Source organism: Ambystoma mexicanum, chromosome 1q (genome assembly GCF_040938575.1).
Source record: "Ambystoma mexicanum isolate Mex_15411 chromosome 1q, UKY_AmexF1_1, whole genome shotgun sequence".
In the NCBI taxonomy this organism is placed as follows: domain Eukaryota; kingdom Metazoa; phylum Chordata; class Amphibia; order Caudata; family Ambystomatidae; genus Ambystoma; species Ambystoma mexicanum.
The window spans coordinates 324,963,567-324,988,820 of record NC_090922.1 but is presented as its reverse complement, the minus strand read 5'-3'; the positions used below and the strand labels follow the sequence as shown (position 1 = coordinate 324,988,820).

Below are 25,254 nucleotides of genomic sequence, written 5' to 3'. Positions count from 1 at the left end.
GATCTCTCCCCAACAAAGACAGCTCCACTTGCTCCTTCAAAATGACCACTTCTGTTACAAAGTTTTGAGCAGAATGCAGGACCCCTCTCTAATATGTATCTTAACGACCTGTGAGCAGATCGTCAAATACCAATGTCCAAATCCCTGCCAGCATCACGCCTAAAATGGATACCCGTTCCAATGCAGAGTACTGCAAGGCGGCCAGATGACCACCATGTAGAATTGAAAGAAATCATTCAAGATGGACTCCAGGCCACCTTTAAAAGATTAATGACTGAAATCAAGTCCAATCCCTATTCCAACATCAGGATTTTGTCAGTCCAATTAAATAAAGTGGCCTTGCATACTCATTGTGAGTATTGAGGATGTGTTTGTCGGCGGAGGCCATGCTGTTTAAGTCCATGTTGCTTCAGGCTTGGTGGGAAGGCCAGATCTGAATGCTCGGTTGGATTTGGCTGTTCTGGTGTATTGTCTCTCTCCCACCAATGCATCATATGTGTGAATTGGTTATGCAACACTCGGAGAGCCTGCGAGTTGCCGTATGCAGGTTTTGGCGGTACCCGCCCCTCGTCACGGCCGTTTCACTGCAGTTGGTGAAACGGATGTTTTTCTGCTGCATTTTTTAGGAGGGCCGGGATAGGGATTAAGTATATGAATAAGAGACATAGGATGAGATGGTCACGACGAGATGTGCCAGATCGAGTTTTGACTCCTGAATCCGAGGGAAGAGGCAGGTCAGAATGTCCCTGAAATAGACTGGGCCAGTTCGAACTGGCCCTCTGTACCAGCATTTCACATTTTTGCAAATACTGAGTGCAAGGACGTCTCCAATCTGATAGAGAAGAATCGTATGTGTGAGTTCTCCATTTGTCTCACTTTCCATGTATGTGCTGAGGAGAAAAGGAAAGGGTTTACTAAACTGTATTGCAATGACGTACTAAGAAGTGCACACAGCCCTTTTGTTTGGGAAGCCATGCCTGATCCCATCTCCTCTCTTCCCCACCTGCTATTCCCATCATGTCACTTTCCCACCCGACCCTGCACAACAAAAGCAGAAGTGAACATGCTGCCCCAGGGCCGCCTGTGGGCCCATCATCTGAGCCAACCACTGTCCCGCACAATACTTTTTTTGGCCACAAGCAACTTGGGAAACCACTTCTGAGATCTATGGTGTGTATTGTTTCAAATCCTGCCTTCCAGATGTCTGTTGTTGCTGTGGAATTGCACAATGTATTCAGCATGGTATACACGCATTTCACCGCAGTATTTTTCATTGCGTGTTTTTTCATCGCCATTTTTATTTCGAAAAAAACTCATTTTTTTTTTTTTTTTTTGGGGGGGGTTAAAAAATTAAATATATGGTTGTGGGTGTAAGGGAATAAAAAAAAAGAAAAAAAAGGGGGGTGTTCGGGGGGTTACCCCCCCAAAAAAAATAAAAATAACGATGAGTTTTTCGAAAAAAAAACGGCGATGAAAAAACCTGCGATGAAAAATACAGCGGCGAAATAACGTAGAACCTTCCGCATATGGAAGTAATACAAGCACACTCTATGGGATGGCGAATTTATCCAGTGGTGTGCATAGACTTGCGATCATGTGTAAACTCCCGCGTAAGGACTACTATCAAAGAGAAGTGAAGTCTGATATGCTCTTTTACGGCCTGCGAGGTTGATATTTTCATAAAAGACTGCAGTTGAAATAATTAAAAGACAAGGCATGAGCTCATAGGTGTTGCTAAGGGGATGAGGGTGCTACAGCCCCAGGTCTTTGGTTATAGCCTCAGATAGAAGCTCAGGGGCTACGACCAAAAGGCTCGCTAGTCCGAGTCCCGACAGTCGCAACATTAGCGCCGCCCGTATAATTTCCAGGCCTAGCAACACCCCTGCAGGGGCTCCAGGTACAGTGGTCAAGCGTGCACAAGTTCCCGTGTACATCTGTCTCGAATGTTTCCAAACAAAACCTAGGCATTGTGTGCTCCCCTCAGTAAAATTCACAGAGGATGAGCAGGTGTGAGAGTTACACACATGACTGCTCATGGATTCACGCACCTGACTTGAGATTTCTCCGTGTGCCAGGCTAGATAGAAAAGGAAGGCCTTACACAAAGAGTGAAAACGATGAGGAAATAACACGAGAGAGTGGGTGGAGGGGGGGAAAGAAATAGAAAAGGACACACACCGAGTGTGAGGCAGGAAGAGTGCAACATACATGGAAAGTGAGACAAATGGAGAACTACTCAAATAGAGAGTGTCACACAGAGTGAGATTACTCAAAATGGATCAGAGAGCTCCATAAGGGCCTGCGCATAGGGGCAATTTTTGGGCCTGCCAGGGGTGAGCCCCCTCCCACTTAAAGTCCACATTAAAGTCTAGATTGATGAGCACTTGTGCTTCTTTTTTCCTTTCAAAGAACAGCTGTAAGAGGCTGGCCATCGGCAGCGGACCTGGGGCGCTTATTTCCAGTGGTCATTCCATAGCAAGCAGAGTGAGGTCCTCGGAATAATAGCAACTTTTCATGTGTCATTATTTGGAACCCAAGCCACGAATACAACCTGGGTTTAAACTTTACAGCATAGAGGCGCTCACTCAGTGAAGTCTGAGATGCGTCGATGTTCTGCAGTTGGGCACTTTCTGACCACGCTGTGCCACGAGCTGGTGAAGAGGCTTATTTGGTTAGCCCTCTGTATGTAAATAGGTTCACATTTTACAAACACACGGAAATCGCAAATGTCACCCTGTGGAAACATTGTTAAGCGTGACGTGCACACCAAGGGCAAGCGCCGACCTTGCTTTAAAATACATTGTTGCTCTCTTGGGTATCTTTGGAGCGCTACAGAAGAGTGTCACAGCGAGTGCCGGTCAGCATCACGCTGTCGGCATGTTGTGGTATCGAGGCTGAAACGGTCTTATAACTGAGGCTCGTGAGCAGGAATGTGCTTTATCCTGCGGAAATACAGATCCACTACATGGGGGGGTGGGTGGAATGTAGCACATGAAAACGTGCATTACTTTAGCATTTGCAATATGGATTTTTAATAAAGTTTGTTTAAGCAGCTTTTGATCTTGAAAGAGGGGATCAAAAGAAGCTTGAAAGGGGTCTCTGTTCATAAGGGCATACGTTGTGTAAACGCCGGACTGGGGCGGCTGGCAATGTCATACGCAGAAGGTATAGGCTCCCGTTGCTGTCAGGTGATGATGAGGGGTTACATGAGGTGGGTTTCCTAGCTAAGTGGGGCCCAGCTGTGAAACAGTATTCAGCTGCCTGGCACTCCCACGCCGGCTCCCCGCCTGTCCGCAGGGCCTTTGTGCCCGTTAATTCATGCAGCGAAATGGAGGGGAAACACAGGTCCTCGAAGAAGGCATGGTGGCGACTAATTAGCATCCCCTCCATAACAGCATTGCGTCCACTGCCCAGCCCGGCGCCAGCACATGTCTGCGGGTTCCTCGCATAGGCGAGTGTGTGGTACTTGTGTTTTACAGGCAAGACGTACTATGAGGAATACTTTTCACACACAGCCGGGGGGGATGATAGCCTAGGCCTATCGTTTTTTTTGTGGGGCAGAAGTCCTACAAAAATAAGTGGGATGGTGTTTTAAGCATGCAGCATGCACAACACTGTGGGGAGTGATATCTCTTCGGAGGACGTGACGTGCCAGCAAGACTGTGTCAGTCCCTTTTAGTAAATGACGGTGTACCTGGCCACGTTCGTTCCATTCACTTGATTGGCTATAGAGTACATGTTCTCTTCTGTTACACACTGCGAATCTGAATTGAAAGTAACCGCTGAGAAGGAAATGGGAAATTACGGTTTATTTATTTATTTATTGTTTGCTTGTTAGGCGCTTATAGAATAAGAAAATACTGTTTCAAAGCGCCCACAGGGCAGGGAGGGAGCGAGGGAACTACATTACAACACAATATTAAGATCAGAGGGGGAAGAGGATGAGGGACGAACCTACGATGGCTTGTGCTTATTCAGAACGTACAAGTGCAGCAAGGAAGAGGGAAGAGGGGGTCAGTGCAGGGAGATACACCCACTAATTCACTGTTCACTATGTGCACCTATCAGTGCTCCCTGATCATTCACGCTTATTCTTAAAACCTATGGAACGCCTGCAGGTGATGTGATCTGCAAGTCGTGTCTTTTAACTCAAGTCATTATGAACTCCTGCATTGTAAGAGCAGTGTTGTTTACCAGGCCTGTGTGCAAGCCTAAATGTACAAAGTGACGTGAGCTTTCAGGCCCAGTCTGTCTGAACAACTTACAGCTGGCAAGGGTCAACTTCAGATCTCTGTAAACACCTCTATTACATTAAAGAATGAACGATCGACTCCAAAGGAGCCTGTTTGATATCCCCTGGATTGAGACCTCATGAGGCTCAGGTAGGCAGCTTGATATTATGCCTGCTAAGGTTAAATCCGTAGTTCAACAGCACAAATTATGTTTTAATGTGCCGGGCAAGCAATTATTATGGAATTCAATAGATCCCATTTGAACATCATATTTGTACAGTCTTATAGACAGAGGGAGGAGTCATTACGAAGGAATAATGACCCATCTCCATGTTCTGGCCTAAAGTGAAGCCCAGGCCATACATTAGCGAAGGGTCACTATCCCAATTTGTGACACGTTGGTTGTCTTTAAAAGGTAAGCATTTTAATTGTAAGCCTGGTTAAACTGAAATTGTTTTAGCATGAGCTTTTTTAGGTTGGAGTGTCTTATTGAAATAAGTCTTGCTGCGAAACTGAATTGCTGTTTCTTGAATGCAAATAAATAGGTTTGGTTGACTCCCTGACGGCTTCTGAAGTTAGAATGTTTGAATGAAGTCAGAATCAGCAGTTATTGACTACATTCGAAGCATCCTGATTGGTCGAGAGGGGGTCAATAACGACTTCCATGTGCTAATTTAATGTACATTTTTTTTTCTTCAATGCCGATAAATATGGAGCAGCCAATTGTGGGCCGTGTAGGGTTTTTCGTCGTAGAGGCAGATACATAGCTAACAAACAACTCATCCTAAGCAGACACAGGATTGAAAGTAATGACAGCCGAGCCCGGGACTCTGCTGGGTTGCTCTGCTTCACAGGCTCACACATACATGTGACACAGCACCCTCCTGCCTGAGCTAGCATAGGGGGGACTAACTCCCCAGCTACAAAAAGTGTGGAGGGACTAGTCTTGCACTTTTGTACCTCCGACTTGCACTCTGATTTAAGCCTAGTAGAACATGTTTTGCAAATAAGCCCTTAAAAATTGTGTTTGGAACTTTTTGTATAACCGCTTTGTTTGCCATAGCTGCATTTTATTTTGTGTTATTTAAAGTCATTTAAAGTGTTTCTATAGGGCAGATCTCGTCCATGCGGGCATCAGAGAACTCTACATAGAAACCTGGGTTTACATATCAAGTGTGGTGGGATTGATGACAACACTGCAGGTCACTGCCTAGTCCAGTGGGGTTTACAGACCCGCATGCAAGGACACTCCCCTACCTCTGATAGGGTACCCATGGAGACATGGGAAAGCACACATTCAGCATGTATCGGGTCAGACCATCTGCCAACCATCTGCTTCCCCACTTGTGGAGAGGGCAGGAGCCCCCACATCCATCAGGAACGAGGACCCAGCCACGAGGACCCAGCGAGAGGTCCCTGCGAGGAGCAAGCTGCATCCACGCAGCAGCCTGCCCTCCCGCCTGCAGACACAACCAGATGCTGCATCCTGCCCCTGCTAGGACACCCCATCGCTTCCACGGCTCCCTTTGCCCCCAACATCGCCTTTAGACCGCACGCGCCGACATCTCCCAATTCCAAAATGTCGGGCGCGATGCGGCACGAAAACAAGGCTGAGACGCCTCCACGTTGCTAGCCAACGCTTGTTCGTATTTGTATTTAAATACAAACTCCCGCCGGCAGGCGGAAGAGCCGGCGGCCATCCAAAGGCCTCTTAAGGCCAGGCGACCCTGTTTGCTCCTGTTTGCGCTCTGTAGCGCACGTGTGGTCAGTCCCCCCTGGGGCAGTGTTTAGATCCTGTGCCCCCACAGAGCAAGTGCGACACGCTGCATAGTTGCATCTTCACACCATGAGGCTAAGGCCATCCAAATTGCCTGAGGCCGATAGCATCTGTAATCCACCAGCTACAACAACACGGCCACATATTGACCGCCGCACCATTCTTCAATTCCAATGAAAGCCGACCTCCATACAAAAACTCCCCTGTCTTGAGCCTGTATGGAGCTGTAGGAGCCTGGGCCCATACCTCTGCCCTTCCTGGTCCAGGTAAGCTGCTATTGCTACCGTGCTGCACGATCAACCACTTACAGTTGGAACTCCTTACCTCCGTGTACCCACACACAGTCACTCCCCTAGCAAAGATCGTATTATAATGCCACTCCTCACCATGCTAACTAAAATCAACTTTTGGCCACCCATTGCCTGTGCACCTTGCTAGCGACCTATGCTCTTGTGCCCTCATTTGCTAAAATCGAATTTAGGTGACCCATTGCCTGTGCACCTTGCTAGTGACCTATGCTTTTGTGCCCTCATTTGCTAAAATCGAATTATGCTTTTGTGCCCTCATTTGCTAAAATCGAATTATGCTTTTGTGCCCTGATTTGCTAAAATCGAATTTAGATGACCCATTGCCTGTGCACCCTGCTGGCGACCTATGTTTTTGTGCCCTGATTTGCTAAAATCGAATTTAGGTGACCCACTGCCTGTGCACCTTGCTAGTGACCTATGCGTTTGTGCCCTGATTTGCTAAAATCGAATTTAGGTTACCCATTGCCTGTGCACTCTGCTAGTGACCTATGCGTTTGTGCCCTGAGTTGCTAAAATCGAATTTATGTGACCCATTGCCTGTGCACCTTGCTAGCGACCTATGCGTTTGTGCCCTGACTTGCTAAAATCGAATTTAGGTGACCCATTGCCTGTGCACACTGCTAGCGACCTATGCTTTTGTGCCCTGATTTGCTAAAATCGAATTTAGGTGACCCATTGCCTGTGCACCCTGCTAGCGACCTATGCTTTTGTGCCCTGATCGAATTTAGGTGACCCATTGCCTGTGCACCCTGCTAGCGACCTATGCTTTTGTGCCCTGATTTGCTAAAATCGAATTTAGGTGACCCATTGCCTGTGCACCTTGCTAGTGACCTATGCTTTTGTGTCCTGATTTGCTAAAATCGAATTTAGGTAACCCATTGCCTGTGCACCTTGCTAGGGACCTATGCTTCTGTGCCCTGATTTGTAAAAAACGAACTTAGGTGACCCATTGCCCGTGCACCCCACCCAGGCTGATGCTGTGATTACATTAGAGCACTGCCTGCCAGCGCTGGACTATTGCTCCCAGTCCACTAATATAATGCTGGCGCTCCTCAGCATCATCATGTTCCCTTTTTGTATAGTCCCTAATGCTACACTATGCACCAGAGGACATTTCATCAAGATTGGCGAAGGATTAGTTAGACCAGGTTGCCCACGCCACTTCCCCATCCCCTGCCTCACCCCTCTCCTCCCCACACACCCCCCTTTCCCCACACCATCTCCCCAGCCCCACATCTCACCCAACACCATCAAGAAGGTAGCAACCTCAGACCTCCCGTGCCGTAGTCCCAACCCGCCTATATACAATTATACCATACCTATCAGCATCAACCACACAACCACTCCCATCCTGTGTATTGAAAGATTCAATAGACTCATGTCTAGAACTAAAATGCCCCCACGAGCTACTTCACTCACCACCACGCCCAATACGCCGACCAAACCAAACACCACGCCCATTAATCTCCAACACAAAAGCCTCCACAACACACCACTCCAACACCAAACCAATAACATAACCACTGATCCTCCCCCATCGTAGATAACACACCACCCCCTGCCCCCCCCTCCAGCCTCAAAACTGCACTCATTAATGCCCGCTCACTAGGTGCCCATGCTATAGATATCCATGACCTCATTGAGGACCAACACCTTGATATGCTGGTGGTTACTGAAACCTGGCTTCACCCAGCAGCAGGACCACTTCTAACCCTTGCTATTCCCCCAGGATTCAGCATCCTGAGAACAGACAGAACAAATACCCAAGGAGGCGGAGTCGCCATAATAGCCAAAACCACCCTAGAAATCAGAGCTTGCCCAATAGAACAGATACAAGGTTATGAACTCCTACTAGTCAAGTATACCTCCAACCCCAAAACCACTACCAACTTACTAGTGGTGTACAGATCACCCAATAAAAACACACACCCTGACTTGGACATCCCACTACTCCTAACGCACCTCATCAAGCCTAAAACTAAATGCATAGTCCTCGGAGACTTTAACCTAGGTTACAATGACCCCTTGGACTCGGAAGCATCTACATTTTATACAGCCATGTGAGAAATGAATTTCGTACAACTGGTAGATAAACCCACCTACTCAAAAGGAAGAACCCTAGACTGGCTTCTCACTCTTAACTCTCTAGTCACCATTGACTCCATCCTCCCAGTCAATTGGTCAGATCATTATGCAATCAATTTCACTATAGACAACGCCAGTACAGAGCACATCACCCCTAAAAAACCAGAAACATTTGAAACTAGAAATATCAAAAAGCTCTCCTCCGACAAACTCACCCCAGCACTGAGTGCTGCCTTTGCCCGTACGGTTCTAGGCACCAACAACCCCTCCTATCTAGCTGACCAATACCAACAAGGCCTTACCCAAACCATCAACCTACTTGCTCCCATCACCACCAAAACCCGTAGACCTGATAAACGCTCCTGCTTTTGGTTCAATGAGGAGCTTGTAACCTTAAGATGCACAAAAAGATCACTTGAACACCTCCATAAGAAAAACAACACCCCAGAATCGGCATCAGCCTTCGCTGAAGCCAACAAAACCTATAAATCAGCAATAATCACCCAAAAAGCCAATGCCCTCAACCTCCGCATTACGAATGCGGCCTCATATGGTAAAGAACTCTTTACTATCTTTAGAGAACTCGAAAGCCCTTGTCAAACTTCAGCACCCTCTAACGCTAGCAAAGACTGGTGCACCACTATTCAAAACGCACTCTCATCTAAAATCCTCCTACTACAAAACAAAATTGATAGTAAAAAAACACTCCTAGCTGACAAATCTCCACCCACTATATCAATGAGCACATCAAATGTCACTACTGGCCCCCCATTTCAATTCACTCCAGTGACTAACAAAGAGGTATTCGACACCATAATGAAACTCAAGGCTTCCAACTGCAAGGAAGACCAATTCCCCACCCATCTAGTGAAACTATGCGCCCCCACTCTCACACCTATCATCACTGAATTCATCAACGCCTCTTTTCTCACAAACACAGTCCCCACTAGTATCAAAAAAGCTTGGGTGACACCACTTCTAAAAAAACCTTCCCTGGACCCAACAATACCCACTAATTACCGACCCATTACAACGGTCCCATTTCTCCTAAAAATAATCGACAAAATAGCCTACTGCCAAATCCAGAACCACTTGGAACAACATCACTTACTAGGAGACCGCCAGTCAGGATTCCGTCCCAACCATAGCACAGAGACAGCCCTCCTTGATCTGAAGATCCAAATGGATGCCACCAGAGAAGCAGGTAAACTCTGCCTTCTGATGCTCTTGGACCTCTCAGCGGCCTTCGATCTGGTTGATCACGATAAACTCTGTAACACTCTAGCAAACAATTTCAACCTAGCACAGAACGCTACCAACTGGATCAAATCTTTCTTGGCTGACAGGACTTCCAGAGTATCCATCGGCATAGAATCAGCAGACCCAGTGCCTGTCCCTGCAGGTGTGCCGCAAGGCTCCTGCCTATCCCCTACTTTGTATAATGCCTACACCAAGCTATTATTTGCAGCCTTGGATGCCATGGGTGTCATCTATACTAATTTCGCCGATGATACCCAAATCCTCATTCCCCTCTCAGGCAATCACGAACAAGACTCCCTCCTGGTTAACCAAATCTACTCACTCATCCAAAACTGGATGGCTAACAACAGCCTGTCTCAACGACGACAAAACCGAGCTCCTCATACTAGGCTCCTCCAGCAAAATCAACACCCTTGAGCCCGCTTTCAAATCATTCACCATCGATGGAACCATAATCCCTGTTCTCAAAGAAGTCAAGACCCTTGGCGTGTACTTAGATGCAACACTATCCATGTCCAAACAAATAAACATATTAGCTTCGTCCACTTCCTACACCTCCAAACTCATCTCCCTCAGCCGTAAATTCCTCTCAACCAACAACTGTGTCACTCTAGCCAGAGCACTCATACTGTCTAAGCTAGACTATTGCAATATCCTATTCCTTGGCACATCCAAAGCCAATATAGCCAAACTTCAGCTCATGCAGAACAAAGCCCTCAGAGCAGCTCTAGGCATCAAACAATCTGAACATATCTCCAACACCAGAAGAGACCACCACTGGCTCCCCATACAAGCCAGAATTCTATTTAAAACCCTGAGCATCACCCACAAATGTAGGGCCAACAAAGCGCCCAAATACCTCAACAACACTGTCATGATGAAGCCCCAGACCAGACTCCTCAGGCCCAACAAAAACGCACTCCTCGAAACCCCCAGATACAAAAGAGAGAAAGCAGGGGGCAGTAGCTTCAAAACACTGGCCCCCAGACACTGGAATGTGCTACCCTCCCACATTATGAATGAAACCTCATTCCCCAAATTCAAAAGCCTCCTGAAGATTTGGCTCTTCAACAAGTTCTAACTGAACCAGAGCACCTACCTACCCCATCCTAGTAACTACTTATACCTGACTGCTTTGTATATTTTGTATATTATTTATTTATTCCTGACTGCCCTGCATATTACTGTATATTTTTTGATTGCTACTCCTGTATACCTCTATGCTCTTTCTAAGATTGCATTCTCCCATTGTCTGTAACTACGCCGTGGTACCTCCGGGTCTGGGCGTATAACAAATGTAATAAATAAATAATAAATAAATAAATAGACGTGCACAATCTCCACGCTAACTACTGTCTTTCGCCCGGGACTCGAGGCGACTACGAAGATATTCCTCTGCCTGTGCTTAAGGCTCCTATCCTGAACACAAATCGCATCCTTTTCATCTATAGTGCCTCTGTCACTTCTCTTGCCCCCGTCGCCTCCCAGGCTGTGTGCACATTTAACCTCCTCCGCAAAACCACTCTCCGCTGAGCTGCCCTATAGCTGCGTGCGTTTCAAGCTGCGCTGTTCACCTTTTCTCGTGACTCCCCTCCACCTAGCTCTCCTCACCTCTGCACACTACAGCATCCTACCCCACTCTTCACAAGCTGCCCAACACCAGCTGTTCTTTGCATGCCCTCTACCCATCTAGGGTAATTACTGCGCCTGGCTATTACTGCTGGCCATGTTTTCAAAGTATGTTCACTCCCATCTGTGGGAATGTTGAATCTGCCAGTACCCCATTGCTGGCTGTGTATTTGTAAAAGTATGTTTCTCCACCTGCCGTAGGCTTGAATTGCATGCATTCTGTGATTGTTATGGAAACTCAAATCTAGGCCTTTGTTAAAAGGTGCTTTTTTTACTGCATTGTGTAAAACTCAAACCCAGCTGTCTTTTTTAACCTGTTGGCTCTACTTAATAGGTGCTTTTTAACTGGTCGCCGTATTCTAAGTTGCATTTTGACTATATTTTCGTACCTAGGGTTGTTTGACATCTGCAGCCCTGTTGAATAGTTGATACTTCCCTGTACATCTGATTTTCACCTTGGTGTTCTTAAATCTGTTGCCCTTGACTATACTCTACTGTAAGGTCCTTATTCACCTGCCTGCTGGCTGCTATGCCACTCAGTGAGTTTATGTGTGGACTGTGCCGCTCCCCTGTCCATCTTTCTACCTCCTCCCTCCCCCACCACTCACATGAAGCTCTCTATCCCCCTCTTTATTCTAACTGCTACTCTATCGCCTATCCTATCCCCTCACGAAGTCTGGAAGAAAAAAGCATAAAAAAGCTCTCCTGACCTCTAAACCAGGCCTAATTATTGCTGACACCTACGTCAATGCTACTTCCAGGCAGACTACTATTGACATCCTCTTTTCTTCACCTTCCCCGAAACTATGGACTCCCCCACTTGGTGTCCACTCTCTCCCCTTTCTCCTCTTCACCCATTAATGGTGGCACTATATGGGAAGTTCTCTTGGTATACTTCTCATCTTCTAGGTACACCATTAATGTCTATCACAAAGGCACTATCATGGCCCAAGTTCTCAACCGACTCTTCTCCTTCTTGACAAGTGCCTGCCCTCTCTCATTAACTTCCTCCCTTCTCCTGCTACTCCTCCTTCCTCCTCTGTAACCTCTCCACCACCACCGATGGGAGTACCACACCCCTGTACCTCTCCTCGGAAAACTTTCAAAGGTGTAATCAGATTCACTTAGCTGCTTTGAACACATGTTCTGCTGTCAAACACTCCTCTGACATCTGTCTGCTTCTTGAAGACTTTTACCTCAACATCTTCACCCTTGCCGAGATGTGGTGCAATTCCAGCTCTGTCACTGCTCTTGACACTCTCCTTCCTGAGGGCTACACACTCCTCTCCAAACCCAGGCACAACCAGTCCGGAGGTGGAGTGGCCCTGATTTTCCCTGATTTGGTCCCTAATTCTATCATACCTTCTCAATCCTACACCTCTTTTGAATGCCTCGTCTGTAGGCTCAGGGTCACTCCTACTCTCTCACTCACCCTTGCTACCATCTGCAGGCCCCCTAGTCATATCCCTCTCTTCCTCTCTGAATGGGCTCACCTCACCTGTCATGATTCCTGCCCCTCATGTCCCCAGCCCTCCAAGATGTCAGGCTGCAGCCATACCACAATCACCTACATGGCCCTCAAGGGCCTCTCCATCCCTCCAAAGACCCACTTGGAGTCAGACTTGGCGCTTGCGGCCCCAGACTCACTCACTCCCATAGGATAACATTGGGGATTGGACTTGTAGTGCATTGATGGGGACAAGATGGATGCCCCCACATATTTCGGTTCCCAGAATTGCATGTGCAGTCTAGTCTTTTGAGTGTGGTTCAGCCCAGAGACACCTGGGATACCCAGAGACTATTTAAGCCATGCCCAGGCTGAGAAACATGCTTTGGGCCTCATTACACGGATGGCAGTGAACCATGGCGCTATTAGGGCCATGGTTCATGCCGGTAAAATACCGGCACCGCCTTGGTGGAAAGGGGAATTACCGCCCTATTCCAAGGTTGGCGGGGCGGTAATTGCCCCTTCCACCATTGCCCTTCCCCATTCCCATTTTTGCCCCATAGGGCTCTATGGGAATGGGGAAGGCGCTAATTACAGTACCGCAAATTGCGGTACCGTAATTAGCTCCCTGGTCCCTTTGCGGGTTGGTTTTTTAACGCCTGCAAAAAGCAGGCGTTAAATTCCCCAACACGCAAAGGGACCTCGTAGCAAGGTGGTAAGGATTTACCGGTACCGGTTAAATACCGGTACCGGTAAACCCTTACCGCCATCCGTGTAATGAGGCCCTTTGTGTTTTCTGTTACTGCAGCGTGACACTCACCATGTTCGGATTGGTCTCCAGTAGGCCTGCATCTTTCTTCTGTGCTCAGCTCCTGCAAGAGCAAGAACACCGTTGGGAACAGCCTTACCTTGTGGCGTTTCTGCCCATCATTCATCGCTTCTTCTGTTCTGCGGGCATCTTCGGCGCTGTCATTCCCATCCCGGCACGCCGCTTCCTAAGGGAAAGGGAAAAGAACAGATAAAAGGCATTAGTAAGCATTCAGCAAATCTTTGCTTATTTTTAAAGACTGTACGAGCTTCAAACGCTTACCTGAATCTCAGCCGCTCTGGGGGAACTCTGTCTCCGGAACTTCTCATCCATCTGCAAGAGGGAAAAGACACTCCAGGTTAGCGTGGAAACATCTAGAGGCGCCGCATACTGCGCTTACTCACCGCATTTCTTCTTCATAACCAGCATCCACGCTGAAAACGTCGCGGCACCTAAAAGACACAGAAAAAGAACTCAGTTCAATACAAATACGAAAGGGTCCCATTGCACATCTTGCTCTCACTCACCTTCAGCGCTACTCATCTCAGCAGCACGTCGCCATCCCTGGACGCCGGCCATCATCTAAGGAAGGAAAGGAACGAAGTTAGAGAACTTTTCAAAAGACTCATTATACTTACCTGTCGGACTCTTGCCAGTGAAGTAACTAGGCAGCAACGAGTCTGCATCAATCAAAGCGCCCCTGCGCTGAAAGCAGGACGGAGAGCACACTTTCCAAGAAAACAAGGTGAGCTGTGGATCAAAGGGAAGGGTTGGACCCCGGGGAAGAAGGGGTTCAAGCACACACAGACAATAGGGAGTTAAACTCTCCCAATCCTGTGTTTCAGGCCCAGTCTCCAGTCGAGTAGACTCCAGGGAAGGGTTCAAGGTCGTAAGAGGTCAGAACAGGCTGAGTGACGTCCCCGTGGATACCAGGTGAGCGCTACAGAACGCAAAGCCACACATCAAAATCCACATGAGCGTCATGGAAACGTCAGAAATCGACTGGTTAGCCCACATGTTGGGGCAGCTACGTTCCGGAAGTACATGCAGCCAGGCAGAAGACCAACACCCTGAGGAGAGAGCTGATAATAGCCAAAGAACGCACTGATGATTTAAGCCGGCAACTTCTCCAGTCACAAGCAGGGCATGCACCATTGCCGGGAAGCGTGCCCTCGATGCCAGCACCATCAGCCAATCCCATTCAGATAACCCTTCCTGGGGCAGTTCCCTTGGCCCCGCCCGAACGATTTACGGGGGATCCCAAGAGGTTTGCAAATTTCATGAATCAGTGCCGCCTGCACTTCCTTTGTAGACCAGGGGCCTTTCCGAATGACCAATCACGGGTCGCTTCCGTGCTATCCTACCTGAGTGGTAGTGCCGCGGACTGGTCTGTACCCTTTGTGGCCCAAGACGATCCTTTGCTGCATGACTTCAGGGGCTTTCAGCAGGAGATGGAAAAGCTGTTCGCCAGTCGTACACATGGGCAGGCATTAGACAACGAACTTCTGTCCCTAAACCAAGGGAATCAAGACCTATTAACATACATAGCCACGTTCAATAGACTCGTAGTTGAAGCAGAATGGCCAGTGGAGAAGAAAACCACGTTATTTCATCAGGGGTTCTGGGGGGAGCTCAAGGAAATTCTCGTACAAGTAGTGAACCCCCCGAAAGACTGCTCAGAATTCATTGACCTTGTTGTTCAACTGGATCATAGGTTGCAGGACCGAAGAGCAGATCGAACCAGGCCGGATCCTCACCCTATGTATGTGCATTCAAAGGACAATATTGCCCGCACAACGGAAGGTTCAGGAGAACCAATGCAAATTGGGGGGGTCAGATCCCCCTTGACTAAATCGGAAAGGGATAAAAGGAGACAGCAGCAGTTATGTCTGTACTGTGGAAGGTCAGGTCATTTCCTTAAAGAGTGCCCTGTGAAGCCACCGAGGAGGACGGCAGGGGCCACGGACAAGGAAGATACCATCAAGGAATCGGAAAACTCCCCAGCCCGGCAAGTGTAGAGGTCCAATTGTCGAGCAAAGAAAGTGAACTACAGACCTCCCATTTTGCATTATCTGTGGTCTTGATCAATCACCAACAACCGTCTCGGATGCACGCAGTAAGAGCGTACATTGACAGTGGAGCCGTTGGGAATTACATCAACCAGGATCTTGCGGCAGAGATGGGGATTCTGTTATGCCCTAAATCAACCGCTGACACTGTTACCACTGTCGACGGCACGGAAATAGCTTCTTTTCCAGTATCGAAATGCACTGCAGCTTTAACCCTTCTGTGGCAGGATGGACACCAAGAATCTATCTTTCCGACCTCATTAAGGCACCACAGTTCCGGTTGATTTTGGGAATGTCATGGTTGGTAGCTCACAATCCTCAAATCGATTGGCGAACAAAAGAATTGGCCTTTCCCGAGACTTGCGCCCACACATGTTATCGCCAAGAGAAACAACCAATAGACACCAGAACCTCCAAGCTTGCGACTGTGGCAATCGGCACCCTGCCAAGTGAATACCAGGACTTTCAAGATGTCTTTCAGAAAGAATAGGCTAATACCCTGCCACCGCATAGACCATATGATTGCCAAATCGACCTGATACCCGGCGCACAAATCCCTTGTGGGCGAATTTACGCAATCACAGAACCATAAAACCAGCACATGAAGGCCTATCTTGACCAATACCTGGCCAAGGGGTTCATCCATCCCTCGAAGTCTCCAGCAGCCAGCCCTCTATTCTTCATACCGAAAAAGGAGGAGGACTTGAGAATGTGCATCGACTATCGCGCACTGAACCAGATTAGCGTAAAAACCGCTACCCCCTGCCACTGATCCCTGAATTGCTTGATCAAGTCAAAGATGCCCAAATCTACACAAATCCCGACCTGAGGGGGGCATATCACCTTGTTTGCGTAAAACAGGGGGACGAATGGAAAACCGCTTTTCGCACCAAATACAGCTTGTACGAATATCAAGCAATGCCCTTTGGCCTTTGCAATGCGCCTGCAGCATTTCAATACTTCATGAACGATGTCCTACAGGAATTGATTGATGTCTGTGCTCTAGTGTACATCGACGATATTCTAGTATATTCCGCATCAAAGCAGGACCACGTTAAACACGTCCGATCCGTACTGGAGAAACTCCATCAACACCAGCTCTACGCCAAGCTCGAAAAGTGCTCATTCCACGTCTCCGAGGTGGAATTCCTGGGCTTTATTTTCAGTCCGAATGGAATTCCGAATGGATGTACACAAGGTAGATGCTATCCTGAACTGGCCATCCCTAAATTCATTCAAGGGGGTTCAAAGTATGCTAGGTTTTGCAAACTTCTACTGCCGGCTCATCCCAGGATTTCGCAAATCGTGCATCCCATCACGTCATTGCTAAGGAAAAGCAACAATAAATTACAGTGGACAACAGAAGCCGAGGAAGCTTTCCAGGAACTCAAAGCAAGATTCACACCTGCCCCAATCTTACGCCACCCTCACCCTGATCTCCCATACCTGATGGAAATGGACTCCTCAAGCATGGCTATGGGAGCTGTCCTCTCATGAAAGGACCCTGAAACGGGCCAGTTACACCCTGTTGCCTTCTGGTCTTGTAAATTCACACCCCCTGAACTCAATTACGCTATCACAGACAAAGAAGCCCTGGCCATTAAGTCAGCCTTTAAGGCATGGTGGCACTACCTCTTGGGAGTCAGACACACAATCACTGTAATAACTGACCACTGGAACCTCCAGTACCTAAAAACGGCAAAGGCCCAATCCTCACGGCAACTACGTTGGGCTCTTTTTTTTGCTGAATATGATTATGTGATTACATTTCGACCAGGGGTGAAAAATGGGAAGGCCGATGCCCTTTCCTGTATGGGGGTGGAAGAGCAAGGGTATCAGACCCCTGACCCAATAGCAATCATCCCGAGTGACAAGCTCCTAGGAATCACAGCAACCATAACTCAGAAAGAATTACATGAAGAAATCCAAAACCTGATGAGTCCGGAGCAATTACAAGCATGGAGTGCATAAGGAGAACATTACATGATAAAAGATCAGTTGCCCTACTTCAGGAATCGTTTATTCTTACCAAACCAAGAATCACAAGAACAGGTCATGTCCGGCTATCATGATTCCTTGATTGAGGGCCACCCCGGAATCGCTAAAACACTAGCCAAGGTAAAACAAAATTATTGGTGGCCCACGTGGCGTAAAGACATTATCCAATTCATCCTATCTTGCAGAGTGTGTGCTCAGAACAAGTCATCCAAGTAGAAACTGGCTGGGCTATTACAACCATTGGAAATCCCACCAGCACCCTGGCATACATTGTCCCTTGATTTTATTACTGACTTACCACCCAGTCAAGGGTTTAACACTATTCTTGTGGTCGTGGACCTATTTTCAAAAATGGCACATTTCATTCCTCTTAAGGGGCTCCCAAATGCTTCCACTCTGACAAAGGTATTTCTTGAAGACATCGTACGGCCCCATGGGTTTCCTTCAGTTTTAGTCTCAGACCGAGGTACTCAATTCGTATCTAACTTCTGGAGAAAATGCTGCTCTATGGCCCAGATCGACATCCGGCTATCCACCAGTCACCATCCCCAAACGGATGGTCAAACTGAGAGGACAAATCAGACGCTCGAGCAGTATCTGCGTTGCATGTTACACCAAGCTGAAGGAAGCTGGTTTGACCTATTATGGATAGCTGAATATGCTTATAATAATTCCCTACACACCAGCACTGGGCAGACACCCTTTTATACCATGTATGGCAGGCACCCACGTACTTCTGAGTTGGACATTACTACAACCCTGGAAATGCCAGCAGTCAAAACCTTGCACACAACCATTTCTCAAACCTTTAAAAGGGCAGCTGAACACCTACTTCAAGCTAAGAATCGCCAAAAGAAGTTTGCTGATCAACACCGAGCAAAGGCCCACAACTACCAAGTGGGAGACAAAGTCTGGCTGGCGTCTAAACACGTGTCCATTAATGGAACCCGAACTTTCCGTCCAAGATACCTGGGTCCATTCAACGTCACCTCCGTGATAAATCCTGTGGCGGTCAGAATAGCTTTGCCGTCAAACATGCAGATTCATCCTGTGTTCCACGTGTCTCTCCTTAAACCTGTTCAACCTGGCACCCGGGTAGCAACGCCACCGCAGCCAGTAGTAGTCGCCGGGGAGCCAGAATTCGAAGTCAAGGACATCCTGGATTCAAAGTATGTCAGATCCAAATTATACTACTTAGTAGACTGGAAGGGGTATGGTCCACAAGACAGGACATGGGAGCCTTGTGAGTACATCCATGCACCTCACTTGCTTAGACGATTTCATCAAAACCATCCAAACAAACCAGGACCAGACAGAAGAGCCACCTTGAGAGGGGCCTTGGGGGGGGAGTGCTGTCATGATTCCTGCCCCTCATGTCCCCAGCCCTCCAAGATGTCAGGCTGCAGCCAGGCCACAATCACCTACATGGCCCTCAAGGGCCTCTCCATCCCTCCAAAGACCCACTTGGAGTCAGACTTGGCGCTTGTGGCACCAGACTCACTCACTCCCATAGGATAACATTGGGGATTGGACTTGTAGTGCATTGATGGGGACAAGATGGATGCCCCCACATATTTTGGTTGCCAGAACTGCATGTTCAGTCTAGTCTTTTGGGTGTTGTTCAGCCCAGAGACACCTGGGCTACCCAGAGACTATTTAAGCCATGCCCAGGCTGAGAAACATGCTTTGTGTTTTCTGCACCTGCAGCGTGACACTCACCGTGTTCGGATCGGTCTCCAGTAGGCCTGCATCTTTCTTCTGCGCTCGGCTCCTGCAAGAATAGAACACCGTTAGGAACAGCCTTACCTTGCGGCGCTTCTGCCCATCATTCATCGCTTCTTCTGTTCTGTGGGCATCTTCGGCGGTGTCATTTCCATCCCGGCACGCCGTTTCCTAAGGAAAAGGGAAAAGAACAGAAAAAAGGCATTAGTAAGCATTCAGCAAATCTTTGCTTATGTTTAAAGACTGTATGAGCTTCAAACGCTTACCTCAATCCCAGCCGCTCTGGGGGAACTCTATCTCTGGAACTTCTCATCCATCTGCAAGAGGGAAAAGACACTCCAGGTTAGCGTGGAAACATCTAGAGGCGCTGCATACCGCGCTTACTCACTGCATTTCTTCTTCATAATCGGCATCCACGCTGAAAATGTCGCAGCACCTAAAAGACACAGAAAAAGAACTCAATTCAATACAAATACGAAAGGGTCGCATCGCGCTCTCACTCACCTTCAGCGCTACTCATCTCAGCAGCACGTCACCCTCTCCAGACGCCGGCCATCATCCAAGGAAGGAAAGGAACGAAGTTAGAGAACTTTTCAAAAGACTCATTATACTTACCTGTCGGACTCTTGCCAGTGAAGTAACTAGGCAGCAATGGGCCCGCATCAATCAACGCGCCCCTGCGCTGAAAGCAGGACAGAGAGCACACTTTCCAAGAAAACAAGGTGAGCTGTGCATCAAAGGGAAGGGTTGGACCCCGGGGAAGAAGGGGTTCAAGCACACAGAGACAATAGGGAGTTAAACTCTACCAATCCTGTGTTTCAGGCCCAGTCTCCAGTCGAGTAGACTCCAGGGAAGGGTTTGAGGTCGTAAGAGGTCAGAACAGGCTGAGTGACGTCTCCATGGATACCAGGTGAACGTTACAGATCACCTCATCCCTCTTGACCTCTACTGCCAAACTCCTCCTCCTCTGTAACTTCAGCATCCACCTCGACTCTCCTGATTCAGCCACTTCATGGTTCTGTGACTTCTGTGACTCCCTCTCTCGTATTATTCTTCCTTCTGGTCCAACCCACTCAGCTGGACACACTCTGGATGCCTTCCTCTATGGTGACATCCCTATCTCTAACCCGGTCACCACCCCACTCTCCTGGTCCAAACACTCTATCCTCTCTTCCCACTTGGGGACCCTCGGCCCTCTGTCACAGGCACCTCCCACACTGCCAGCTTCCTTCACTGTCATTCAACCAATGAAGCGAGTGTCCGTTGCTGCTTTTGTCTCCACTTTCATACCCACATGCCCACCTGCTTCTGACTCTCCCTTTGACTCTGTCCTCGCTAACCTTCACGTCTCCATCTTTAACACCCTTGACATCCTTGCCCCAGTCATGCAGATCCGCCTGAAGCCTGCTTTCAAGAGCAATATAAGGTATGACTCTGAAACATGAGAGCAGAGTTGCTGAATGGAAGTAGCAGAGCTCGGGTTCATCCTCTGACAAACTGGCCTGTCGCTTGCTCCAAAGGCAATATCATTACTCTATCCGCTCCAAGAAAAGGGCCCACATCCAAGCCTGCATCTCTAGAACCCCTAACAACATGACTGATCTTTTCGAAATCTGGAAGGAACTCACCAATCAATTCAACTTCAGTCTCCACCTGTCTCCTTCCTTCCCAGGCTCTCTGCACTGCTTTGGCCTCCCATTTCATATCTAAAACTCAGGACATCCTGTCTTCACTCTCCACCACCACCATCTCCACTCCAGCTCCTGCTACCCTAGCTCCCTCGGCTCCCCTCCCTGCACCCCCGAACTCTCCTCCCACCTGCCCATAGCACCTGACGAGGTCTCTAAAGTTGTCCACTTTATGGAGGTCTCACCCAAACAGGTCTCACCCAAAAAGGTGCTCCCCTGCTCTTCTATAACCTTTAAGGACAACAACTCCTCTATTGCCCGGCTCTTGCTGACTTCTGTAACCACTGCTTTGCAACTGGATTTTTTCCTATATCCCTCTATCCCTCAAGCACTCCCTTGTGCACCTTCCCCTAAAAAAGCCATCTGCTGACCCCTCCTGCTAACTTTCTCCATATCTCCGCCACCCCCTTCCTGGGTAAACTCCTGGAGAAGCTGGTCCTCCACCAATTTACCCTTCATACTGAACTTGTTGGTTGCCTCCAAGACCATCAATCGGGATTCTTGGCTACCAGAGGCACAGAAGCTGCTCTCCTGAACACCCATGAAGACATGCTTGCAAAATTTGACTCTCTCTTCTGCCTTTGACACAGTCAACCATTCTATCCTCATAAAACAGCATCACAGACCGGGCAGAGGAATGGCTGTCCTATTTCCTCACTAACCGCCCTTCCCAGTTGCAACTGGGCCCTTTCTCCTCCACCACCTCACTATCTACCTGCGGCATACCGCAGGGCTCTATCCTATCGCTGTGGCTCTTCAATATCTTATCTCCTCCTTAACTCCCCATTTCCAGTGTTATGCTGATAAAACAGCTTTCCCTCAAACTTCCCTCTACTACCTCCTCTTCCTCCTCTCTCATCCCCGATTGTCTGACTGCCATCCAGCCATAGGACGGCTAACGATCTCTGTCTTAATGCCAGTAAGACAAAGATATTTCTCATTGGGACACCTGCGCCCTGTTTCCCCTTCTACCCTCTGGCCGCCTTCCTTGGGCTCTATACCCTCACCATCCTGGACCAAAAACCTTCGGGCCATCTTCAACTCTGCTCTCTCCTTCACCCCTCACATCTTGGACCTTGCCAAGAAGGCCCACTTCCAGCTTCGTCTCGTTAGAGACATTCTACCTTTCCTCACCTTTCCCCAGAATCTGAATGTCTCCATAGTACCTGTCCTCTCTAGGTTGGACTACTGCAACAGCCTCTTCCTCAATCTCCCCCGTTCCTCCCTATGGCCATTTCAGCTAATCCAAAATAGGGCTGCAAGACTTATCCTTGGCCTCAAGCCTAGGGACTGCATCTCTCCGGCGCTGAAATCCCTCCACTAGCTCCCGGTGGCCGCGAGGATCAAATTCAAGACCCTCTGCATCAACCACAAGGCTCTGGGGCCTAGGAACACGCTACCTCCACTTTCCCTCCCTAAATTCGCCCCTGCTAGAGCCCTCTGTTCCTCTAACTCAAATCTCTGCTTGTCAAACGTTTCTCCAAGTAGACAGTGGGGGATAGGTCTCTCTCTTCAGCTGGTGCCTCCCTTTACAACAGCCTCCCTTCCCTTCTCAGACTATAGCCGGAACCCCTTAAGTTCCAAAACCTTCTGAAAACTCTGCTTTTCTTGACCTCTTTCCATCTTTCCCTTCCCTGCTAATCACCCCACTGCCACTGAGACTAGTGGGCTGGTCCTTCATGAATCTCACAGGTTATCAGGCCCTCTACCCAGTTGACGCGAGCACTGCCCTCCCTGCAGCACTGCCCTTCCGGGCTCCCTGCCTGGCGGCTGTGCATCCCACCCTTGGGATTCCTCTGCCCTATCACTGAGCCTGTAGCCTCCTCCCTTTGCTTCTCTTGGCACTTCCATCCTGGACTCCCACCAGCACGTGTCCATACCTTGCTCCCTCACCTTCCTCCCTTCTCTATCTCCTGCACTTCTCTTCACTGCACTTGCACGTCCGAATGTCACGAGGCCCAGTAGGACCACAATTGTTTTGCCACTATTATTGACTCCCCTTGTTCCCTCCCCACTTTGCCTTGTGGCACCTGGAAACAGCATTCTTTTGTATAGGCACCTAACAAATGCTCAACAAATGAATAAATAATTGTCTGGGAGGAAACACCCATTAAGGGGTCAGGCACTATGGATGCCAACATACGTCAGGACATGTCATAGATCAGGTACAGTATACATATATTAATACAGTGTCATAGAGATATTGATTGTCAGGTGGGGGCTTGCGTAGATAGGGCGGAGTGAGGAGGAGTCTGGGATTAGGTGAAACACTTGCATCACATCAAATGAGGTGAGGGTTTGGCTCCTGGTCAGTTTGTTGCATATGGGGGCCTATAGGGGAGGCTTTGAAATGGTGGCAGCCTGTTCCATAGCCACAAAGTGTAGCAGGAAAAGGTTGTCTGCTTGTTTTCTAGTTCTGTGCCATGTGTATTTCTAGCCATGCCTGGTGGCGAGTATACGGCCAGCGGTGGAGATTTTCTTCACCAGATAGTTTAAGTTGACATCCCAGTCTTTCCCTATTTTTTTCCCCTGAGCCTCTGCCTTAATTTGAACATGGTCACCCAATGATAATGCACTGCAAATGCTACACAAGATATAAGCAGTGCACATGGCATGAAGACATTTAGATACAATGGGCCCGATGCATGGAATATTTGCCCGGTTCAAAGTGAATTTGCACTGCTCAAAAAGTGACTTTGCACTGCCGAAACAAACCCTGATTCATGGAACCGTGCAAAGTGTATTTTGCCTTGCAAAGTCAGGAAACAGTCAGCGCATAGTTATTTTTGCAGTACAAAATAACTTTGTCCGGACGTTGCCCTTGCCCGTTAATGATGGGCCTGTTGTTAGCATCCTGGTCTGCTTGCGGGACACACTAAGGACGCCTGCAAACACCAGGCGTCCTTAGCGGTTCCCGCAAGACTGAGACTAGTGGGCTGGTCCTTCATGAATCTCACAGGTTATCAGGCCCTCTACCCAGTTGACGCGAGCACTGCCCTCCCTGCAGCACTGCCCTTCCGGGCTCCCTGCCTGGCAGCTGTGCATCCCACCCTTGGGATTCCTCTGCCCTATCACTGAGCCTGTAGCCTCCTCCCTTTGCTTCTCTTGGCACTTCCATCCTGGACTCCCACCAGCACATGTCCATACCTTGCTCCCTCACCTTCCTCCCTTCTCTATCTCCTGCACTTCTCTTCACTGCACTAGCACGTCCGAATGTCACGAGGCCCAGTAGGACCACAATTGTTTTGCCACTATTAATGACTCCCCTTGTTCCCTCCCCACTTTGCCTTGTGGCACCTGGAAACAGCATTCTTTTGTATAGGCACCTAACAAATGCTCAACAAATGAATAAATAATTGTCTGGGAGGAAACACCCATTAAGGGGTCAGGCACTATAGATGCCAACATACGTCAGGACATGTCATAGATCAGGTATAGTATACATATATTAATACAGTGTCATAGAGATATTGATTGTCAGGTGAGGGCTTGCGTAGATAGGGCGGAGTGAGGAGGAGTCTGGGATTAGGTGAAACACTTGCATCACATCAAATGAGGTGAGGGTTTGGCTCCTGGTCAGTTTGTTGCATATGGGGGCCTATAGGGGAGGCTTTGAAATGGTGGCAGCCTGTTCCATAGCCACAATGTGTAGCAGGAAAAGGTTGTCTGCTTGTTTTCTAGTTCTGTGCCATGTGTATTTCTAGCCATGCCTGGTGGCGAGTATACGGCCAGCGGTGGAGATTTTCTTCACCAGATAGTTTAAGTTGACATCCCAGTCTTTCCCTATTTTTTTCCCCTGAGCCTCTGCCTTAATTTGAACATGGTCACCCAATGATAATGTACTGCAAATGCTACACACGATATAAGCAGTGCACATGGCATGAAGACATTTAGATACAATGGGCCCGATGCATGGAATATTTGCCCGGTTCAAAGTGAATTTGCACTGCTCAAAAAGTGACTTTGCACTGCCGACACAAACCCTGATTCATGGAACCGTGCAAAGTGTATTTTGCCTTGCAAAGTCCGGAAACAGTCAGCGCATAGTTATTTTTGCAGTACAAAATAACTTTGTCCGGACTTTGCCCTTGCCCGTTAATGATGGGCCTGTTGTTAGCATCCTGGTCTGCTTGCGGGACCCACTAAGGACGCCTGCAAACACCAGGCGTCCTTAGCGGTTCCCGCAAGGAGACCTCGTAGCTTAGTTTAGTTCAGTTTAGTTTATTATTTAT

The 25,254-nt window shown here is 48.3% G+C and overlaps 1 protein-coding gene across 1 annotated transcript in view; it reads left to right on the top strand.

Annotated features, from left to right (window-relative positions):
• The window catches only part of SLC7A10 (solute carrier family 7 member 10), a 748,564-nt gene that overhangs the window by 106,355 nt on the left and 616,955 nt on the right, over positions 1–25,254 (top strand). The window lies entirely within an intron of this gene.